The 10,237-nt window shown below is 30.7% G+C and overlaps 1 protein-coding gene across 2 annotated transcripts in view; it reads right to left on the bottom strand.

Annotated features, from left to right (window-relative positions):
• Positions 1–10,083: 10,083 nt before the first annotated feature.
• Positions 10,084–10,237, bottom strand: part of rgs11 (regulator of G protein signaling 11) — a 42,955-nt gene continuing 42,801 nt past the window's right edge. For both annotated transcript variants that reach the window (XM_062070208.1, XM_062070209.1), the window contains one exon: positions 10,084–10,237. This exon is cut by the window's right edge and continues 673 nt beyond it. The gene's annotated coding sequence lies outside the window, so the exon portion shown is untranslated.

Raw genomic sequence — 10,237 nt, forward strand, 5'->3', positions numbered from 1 at the left:
GAAACATTTTTTTTTATAATTGTATTTTTTATTTTTATTTTTTTTAGACATGTATCTCGTGCGCACGAGAAACTTTTTATAAAGTTATAAAAAAAGCAATTATATAAAAATTTAAAAAAAAAAATTTTTTTTTTCTTTTTTTTTTTAGACATGTATCCCGTGCGCATGAGAAACTTTCTCGTGTGCACAAGCTAGTTTCTCGTGCGCACGAGATAAATGTCTAAAAAAAAAATTTTTTTTTTTTAAATTTATAAAAAAAAATAATTCCCCCATGTCCCTTTAGGGGCTCCGTAGAAATGCCAGTTTTTTAAGCGTAAAATCTATTTACAGTGCATTACAGTAAAGTGAAACTGTACCACTGTTATTTTTATCGTAACATTTTGGCGACTGAACTGCCAGTTTTTTACAGAAAAATCTAGATTTTTTTTTTTTTTTTTTTTTTTTTTTTTTACAGTGCATTACTATAAATTGGAAAACAGGACCACTGTTATTTCTCAATTGAGTCCAAATTGAATTCTGTCTCTGTTTAATTCTTTGCCTCTTGTCTTGTTTAGTCTCTGTTTAATTCTTTGCCTCTTGTCTTGTTTAATAGATATCATCAGTGTTTGAACCTGACAATTACTATAAATTGGAAAACAGTACCACTGTTATTTGTACTGCAAATTTCTGCGGACTGAGCTGCTACTTGTGCATTACTGTAAATCGAAAAATGGTACCAGTGATGATTTTACGGTCAATTTCAGCGACAAGCTGCCAGGTTTTTACCGTAAAATCTACTGACTTTTTTTTTTTTTTTTACAATGTACTACTGACAATTTTTTTTACAATATTGTGTGTGTGTGTGTGTATGTGCCCATTGTCTTGGGTGTCATCATCATCATCATCATTTTTATTTATCTCCTTCATTGATGTGCATCTTTGATAGACAATTATACCACAATTATTCAGTTACACCGTTACACACCAATGCCTGAGAAGGAGCAGGATGAAGAAAAATCTTATATTTTCCTGCCCCCTTCACATAATACATAGTCTTACTTAATGATATGTGAACCAACAATTACATCCAAATATAACGAAAACAAAACAAAACAAAACAAAACAACAAAAAAAACACAAGTGCAAAACTTCATGAAGTACAAACCGAACAAAAATACAAAAGAAGTAATATACAGGTACACCTCACAGGATGATACAAAACAGATACAAAACCAGGCAAAAAACAAGTAAATTAATAAATATAAAGCAAAATGTAAACACTTATGGCTGTCCATATGACTTTATTGTTCTGTCTTTATATATTTTTTTCAATTTGAATATATTTTTACAATCTTTTATCTCATTATAAAGAGAATTCCATAGTTTAACCCCCACCACTGATATACACATTTGTTTTAAAGTTGTCCTTGAATACTGATGTTGGAAATGACCTTTTCTTCTATGCTCTTCATTCTCAGAAGTGATGACAAACATTTTTTGTAAATTTGCTGGTAATGTTTTGCTTTTAGCCTTAAACATGACACATAATGTCTGTAACTTTACTAGCTCCTGTAATTTCAATAAACCTGAATTAATGAATAATATGTTAGTGTGTTCTAAGTAATCTACTTTATGAATAATCCTTATAGCTCTTTTCTGTAGTTGATACAATGCCTTTATGTTACTCTTATATGTGTTCCCCCACACTTCCACACAGTAGTTGATATATGGCAATATAAGTGCACAATACAATATACGCATTGCCCTATAATCTAACACATATTTTACCTTATTTAATATAAAAATACTCTTAGACATCTTTTTCCGCAGATGTGCAATATGAGATTTCCATGTCAGACCGTCATCCAGTATCACTCCTAAAAATCTAAGTTCAGAAACCCTTTCAATATCTATTCCATTTATTGACAATTTGATCGTTTCCTCCCTTTTCCTCTTACAAAAAATCATGAACTTTGTTTTTTCTACATTTAATGATAATTTATTGGCATCCAACCATCTCTTAAGTTTAATCATTTCCTGTTCAATAATTTTTGATAATGCTTTTAAGTCGTGTCCCGAACTATAAAAGTTGGTGTCGTCCGCAAATAATACAAATTTCAATAACTTTGATACCTCACATATATCATTAATATATAAAATAAACAATTTTGGTCCCAAAACCGAACCTTGTGGAATTCCACATTCAATCCTCATTTGTTCAGATGTATTACCCATAAAATCCACAAACTCTTGTCTATTATCTAAATAACTTCTTAGCCAGTCTAAAACTACTCCTCTCACACCAAATGAATACAACTTGGACAATAATATAGAATGATCTATAGTATCAAATGCTTTTTTAAGATCGATAAATACCCCTATAGTGTATTTCTTATTATCATTTGCTGTTGCTATATCCTCAATTATATTCATTACAGCTGAAGCAGTGGATCTATTGGTCCGGAATCCATACTGGCTCTCACTCAACAGCATGTTCTTTTCAATAAAACTATCTAATTTTTTTACAAATATTTTTTCAATTATTTTAGAAAATTGTGACAGTAGTGACACTGGTCTGTAATTAGTGAATCTATGTTTATCTCCCGTTTTAAAGAGTGGAATTACCTTTGCTACCTTCATTTTATTTGGAAAGGTCCCTGTTTGAAAAGAAAGATTAAAAATATAACAAAGAGGTTTGATGATACAGTCAATAGTCTTTTTTACAATTATCATGTCTATACCATCACTGTCTGTTGATGTCTTATTTTTCAGTTTTGTTACCACCGATACAATTTCATTTTCACTAACATCTCCTAGAAGCATGGACTGTAGCACTTTGCTCCCCCCTCTCCATCCACTCTGTATATCTTTATGTTCTCCAATACTCTCTGCCAATTTGGGTGTGATGATGTAATGTTCATAGACTGGGGCCGTTCTGCATGCAAGCAAAAGTTCGACTCCAGGTGTCGTTGAGGAGGGAGGGAGGTCAAAAGCGTTATTTACTCACAGTGGCATTCATTTTGTATTGTTTCAGTTTCGTAAATTCACCAAAACCTCACCGATTGGCTTCCGCAGCTAGTGGGTCCGTGGCGATGGCTTCTGTTTTGTTCGATCAGCCGTTTTACTGCCGCGTTACAGGCACCGTTTGGAAACAATTAAGGTATGTAAATAAAAATTTACAAAAATTTTCTGTGTAAATAACTAATTTCACAACGTATATATGGAAGCTCCGCCGCTCCCAGTCTGTGGAACGCTCTCCCTGACCACCTGAGGGCACCGCAGACTGTGGATGTTTTTAAAAAAGGCCTAAAAACCATTCTTCTTTTTTTTTTAAAGAAAGCCTTTTTTTAGATATATGCATACTAGTTTTAGCTATTTGGCTATACTAGTTTATATTTTTATTTATTTTTTATTATCTTTTTATTTTTATTTTTTATTTTTTTAATACACTGTAGCACTTTGAGGTTGTTTACTCAATGTAAAGTGCTTTTTACAAATAAAATCTATTATTATTATATCTGCGGCTGGTCGGGTGTGATTATTATGTGGAAAAATATTAAATTTAGTAGGTGGGGCTTATACACTGGTGCGCTCTATAGTCCGGAAAATACTGTTATCCTCATTGTTCTCCCTTGAAATGTCAAACTCTTATTTAAAGAGATGTGATTGATTCCTTTTGGATGTACAAACCAAAATACCAAAAATAAATCTGTTGTCAACAGTAATGTGCTTTTTTCCACCAAGTGTTTATCATTATTATCGCTGTGTGTATTGTTTGACACACATGCAAACTGGGAGTAACCACAAGCTTATTATAATAAGATTATCATAATCCTCAGAAATGTTGAAAGTGTATGAAACTGTGTGTGTGCCAGGCAGTAGCTTGACTCCATTAGTAAATTTGACGCTCTCAGGTCGAGCAAGTGCAAAATATCACTCATGTTTTTTTTTTTTAATGTAGCAGCATTTTAAGGCGTCTTCTTTCTCATTGGGACTCTCATTTAAGGGCCCCTGAAGACTGAATTATGCAGCGGGTTAACATTAGCAAATAAAAAAGCACTTTCTTAAAGAAAAGTGATCAATTACTGTATGTAGTGTGTGGCCCTTGTTTGGAGATTAGTTTGTGTCTTTAACACAAAATCTTTTTTTTGACACTGAGTTTATGCAACAGAACTTTTTGCAAACTGTTTACATTCAATTATGCTGACAATTTTATTGAACAACATTTTGTGAGCAAAATACATGGTTAAAAATATAATGTTTTAAAATTCAGAGTAAAAAATGTTTTTTAATTCAGGGTATAAAAATTCTGTGTATAAAAAGTCAGAGTAAAAATGTGTTTTAAAATTCAGTGTAAAAAAAAATAGTGTTCAAAAATTCTGTGTAAAAAATGGGTTTTAAATTCACTGTATAAAAAGTTGGTGTTGAACACTGAATTTTTATACAGTTATTTTAAACATATTTTTTTTTTATACACTGGATTTTAAACCCTACATTTTTATACACTGAATTAGAGTTAATTTTTATACACTGACTTTTAAACACACAATTTGTATAAGCTGAATTTTTAAAAACTTATTTTATACAGTTATTTTAAACAGATTTTTTTATACACTAAATTTTAAACATAATTTTTATATACTGAATCTTAAACACTGAATTTTTATATAGTGAATTTTAAACACTCACTTTTTATATACTGAATTTTAAACACTGAATTTGTATATACTGAATTTTAAACACATAATTTTTATATACTGAATTTTAAACACTAAATTTTTATACACTGAATTTTAAAACCCAGAATTTTTAAATACTGAATTTTAAACACAGAATTTTTATATACGAAATTTTAAACAATACATTTTTATACACTGAATTTTAAACACAAATTTTTATATACTGAATTTTAAACACTGAATTTTTATATAATGAATTTTATACACTGAATTTTTATACACTGAATTCTGATACATTGAATTTTAAACACTGAATTTTTATACACTGAATTTTAAACACTCAATTTTTATACACTGAATTCTGATACATTGAATTTTAAACACTGAATTGTATACACTCAATTTTAAACAGTAAATTTTTATATACTGAATTTTAAACACTGAATTTTTATATACTGAATTTTAAACACATAATTTTTATATACTGAATTTTACACACTACATTTTTATGCACTGAATTCTGATACATTGAATTTTAAACACTCAATTGTATACACTAAATTTTAAATCCTGAATTTTTACATACTGAATTTTAAACACTGAATTTTTAAACACTGAATTTTTATACACTGAATTTTAAAACACTTAAACACTCAATTTTAAACACTGAATTTTTATATACTGAATTTTAAACACTGAATTTTTATAGTTATTTTAAACAGATTTTTTTTACACTGAATTTTAAACCCTGAATTTTTATACACTGAATTTTTATACACTGATTTTTAAACACAGAATTTGTATACGCTGAATTTTTAAACACTATTTTTATACAGTTATTTTAATCAGATTTTTTTATACACTAAATTTTAAACACAGAATTTGTATATACTGAATCTTAAACACTGAATTTTAAACACTCAATTTTTATATACTGAATTTCAAACTAAATTTTTATACAGTGAATTCTGATACACTGAATTTTAAACACTTAATTGTATACACTCAATTTTAAACACTCAATTTTAAACACTCGATTTTTATATACTGAATTTTAAACAATGAATTTTTATATACTGAATTTTAAACACATAAATTTTATATACCTAATTTTAAACACAAATTTTTTATACACTGAATTTTAAACTTAATTTTTATATACTGAATTTTGAACACTGAATTTTTATACACTCAATTTTAAACACTCAATTTTTATACACTGAATTCTGATACATTGAATTTTAAACACTGAATTGTATACACTAAATTTTAAACACAGAATATTTATATACTGGATTTTAAACACTGAATTTTTATATACTGAATTTTAAACACTGAATTTTTATAGTTATTTTAAACTGATTTTTTTATACACTGAATTTTAAACCCTGAATTTTTATACACTGAATTTTATTGGACTGAATTTTTATACACTGATTTTTAAACACAGAATTTGTACACGCTGAATTTTGATACACTATTTTTATACAGTTATTTTAAACATATGTTTTTTACACACTGAATTTTAATAGACTGAATTTTTATACACTGAATTCTGATACACTGAATTGTATCACTAAATTTTAAACACTGAATTTACTTACTGAATTTTAAACACTGATTTTTTTAACACGCATTTTGCTAACAAATTTCTGTAATTTGATGTAAAAATTCAGTTCACAAAATTCAAACGCAAACAATTGTAATAAAGACACAAATTAACCGCCATACCCTTGCTCTGCTTGAGACCTGCTTTGGTTCCTCTACACCATGTGAGCGGTATTGTCACAGTTGCGTATGATTGCTGACCCCAAGATACAGAGACGGTAGGCAAAGTGCGACAAGCATAAATCTAAAGGCACACAATAACATTAGTCCTTGCGACGCTGGCAGATAAATCCTCCTGATTTGTGATTAGAGACAGGCGCGCCACCTAATCACAAATCAAGAGTACGTGAGGAGAAGCAGCGTTCAAGCCTACAGTTATATTGGCTGAGAAAGAAGACAAGAGGTGGAACAAAAAACAGCGCTGGAAAGGAAAGAATGGTAAAAACAGCAACATGAAACAAAAACACAACCTGTCATGACAAGTATTTGGAGTACTCAGAATGAAATTCTACTTAGGTCCGGCCTACAGAATGCTGTACTGAAACCACCAGCAGAAGAAGCCTTAAGCCTTAAGTTGAGGTACCACTGCGGGGGACAAAACAAAAACAAAACAAGACACAGTAAGTTTACCAGCACATGACGATTACACTGAATGCAGAACATTGACGTTTTATTGCAGATATGACAGCCTAGAATGAAGAAAAGCATCAATAATACACAGAAACATGCCGAGACATAAAATGACACAATGTACACCTATATTGCTCTGGGAACTACCATTTCCCATAAAATCAATCAAATGACAACATTTGTCTTCTTGTCTCTCATCATGATAATTTTATTGCAGATATGACAGCCTAGAATGAAGAAAAGCATCAATAATACACAGAAACATGCCGAGACATAAAATGACACAATGTACACCTATATTGCTGTGGGAACTACCATTTCCCATAAAATCAATCAAATGACAACATTTGTCTTCTTGTCTCTCATATTGATAATTTTATTGCGGATATGACAGCATAGAATGAAGAAAAGCATCAATAATACACAGAAACATGCCGAGACATAAAATGTACACCTATATTACTGTGGGAACTACCATTTCCCATAAAATCAATCAAATGACAACATTTGTCTTCTTGTCTCTCATAATGATAATTTTATTGCAGATACGACAGCCTAGAATGAAGAAAAGCATCAATAATACACAGAAACATGCCGAGACATAAAATGACACAATGTACACCTATATTGCTCTGGGAACTACCATTTCCCATAAAATCAATCAAATGACAACATTTGTCTTCTTGTCTCTCATAATGATAGTTTTATTGCAGATATGACAGCCTAGAATGAAGAAAAGCATCAATAATACACAGAAACATGCCGAGACATAAAATGTACACCTATATTACTGTGGGAACTACCATTTCCCATAAAATCAATCAAATGACAACATTTGTCTTCTTGTCTCTCATAATGATAATTTTATTGCAGATATGACAGCCTAGAATGAAGAAAAGCATCAATAATACACAGAAACATGCCGAGACATAAAATGACACAATGTACACCTATATTGCTCTGGGAACTACCATTTCCCATAAAATCAATCAAATGACAACATTTGTCTTCTTGTCTCTCATCATGATAATTTTATTGCAGATATGACAGCCTAGAATGAAGAAAAGCATCAATAATACACAGAAACATGCCGAGACATAAAATGACACAATGTACACCTATATTGCTGTGGGAACTACCATTTCCCATAAAATCAATCAAATGACAACATTTGTCTTCTTGTCTCTCATATTGATAATTTTATTGCGGATATGACAGCATAGAATGAAGAAAAGCATCAATAATACACAGAAACATGCCGAGACATAAAATGTACACCTATATTACTGTGGGAACTACCATTTCCCATAAAATCAATCAAATGACAACATTTGTCTTCTTGTCTCTCATAATGATAATTTTATTGCAGATATGACAGCCTAGAATGAAGAAAAGCATCAATAATACACAGAAACATGCCGAGACATAAAATGACACAATGTACACCTATATTGCTCTGGGAACTACCATTTCCCATAAAATCAATCAAATGACAACATTTGTCTTCTTGTCTCTCATCATGATAATTTTATTGCAGATATGACAGCCTAGAATGAAGAAAAGCATCAATAATACACAGAAACATGCCGAGACATAAAATGACACAATGTACACCTATATTGCTGTGGGAACTACCATTTCCCATAAAATCAATCAAATGACAACATTTGTCTTCTTGTCTCTCATATTGATAATTTTATTGCGGATATGACAGCATAGAATGAAGAAAAGCATCAATAATACACAGAAACATGCTGAGACATAAAATGTACACCTATATTACTGTGGGAACTACCATTTCCCATAAAATCAATCAAATGACAACATTTGTCTTCTTGTCTCTCATAATGATAATTTTATTGCAGATATGACAGCCTAGAATGAAGAAAAGCATCAATAATACACAGAAACATGCCGAGACATAAAATGACACAATGTACACCTATATTGCTCTGGGAACTACCATTTCCCATAAAATCAATCAAATGACAACATTTGTCTTCTTGTCTCTCATCATGATAATTTTATTGCAGATATGACAGCCTAGAATGAAGAAAAGCATCAATAATACACAGAAACATGCCGAGACATAAAATGACACAATGTACACCTATATTTCTGTGGGAACTACCATTTCCCATAAAATCAATCAAATGACAACATTTGTCTTCTTGTCTCTCATATTGATAATTTTATTGCGGATATGACAGCATAGAATGAAGAAAAGCATCAATAATACACAGAAACATGCCGAGACATAAAATGTACACCTATATTACTGTGGGAACTACCATTTCCCATAAAATCAATCAAATGACAACATTTGTCTTCTTGTCTCTCATAATGATAATTTTATTGCAGATATGACAGCCTAGAATGAAGAAAAGCATCAATAATACACAGAAACATGCCGAGACATAAAATGACACAATGTACACCTATATTGCTCTGGGAACTACCATTTCCCATAAAATCAGTCAAATGACAACATTTGTCTTCTTGTCTCTCATAATGATAATTTTATTGCAGATATGACAGCCTAGAATGAAGAAAAGCATCAATAATACACAAAAACGTGCCGAGACATAAAATGTACACCTATATTGCTTTGGGAACTACCATTTCTCATAAAATCAATCAAATGACAACATTTGTCTTCTTGTCTCTCATCATGATAATTTTATTGCAGATATGACAGCCTAGAATGAAGAAAAGCATCAATAATACACAGAAACATGCCGAGACATAAAATGACACAATGTACACCTATATTGCTGTGGGAACTACCATTTCCCATAAAATCAATCAAATGACAACATTTGTCTTCTTGTCTCTCATATTGATAATTTTATTGCGGATATGACAGCATAGAATGAAGAAAAGCATCAATAATACACAGAAACATGCCGAGACATAAAATGTACACCTATATTACTGTGGGAACTACCATTTCCCATAAAATCAATCAAATGACAACATTTGTCTTCTTGTCTCTCATAATGATAATTTTATTGCAGATATGACAGCCTAGAATGAAGAAAAGAATCAATAATACACAGAAACATGCCGAGACATAAAATGACACAATGTACACCTATATTGCTCTGGGAACTACCATTTCCCATAAAATCAATCAAATGACAACATTTGTCTTCTTGTCTCTCATCATGATAATTTTATTGCAGATATGACAGCCTAGAATGAAGAAAAGCATCAATAATACACAGAAACATGCCGAGACATAAAATGACACAATGTACACCTATATTGCTCTGGGAACTACCATTTCCCATAAAATCAATCAAATGACAACATTTGTCTTCTTGTCTCTCATAATGATA

Source organism: Entelurus aequoreus, linkage group LG14, assembly GCF_033978785.1.
Source record: "Entelurus aequoreus isolate RoL-2023_Sb linkage group LG14, RoL_Eaeq_v1.1, whole genome shotgun sequence".
Taxonomy (NCBI): Eukaryota; Metazoa; Chordata; class Actinopteri; order Syngnathiformes; family Syngnathidae; genus Entelurus; species Entelurus aequoreus.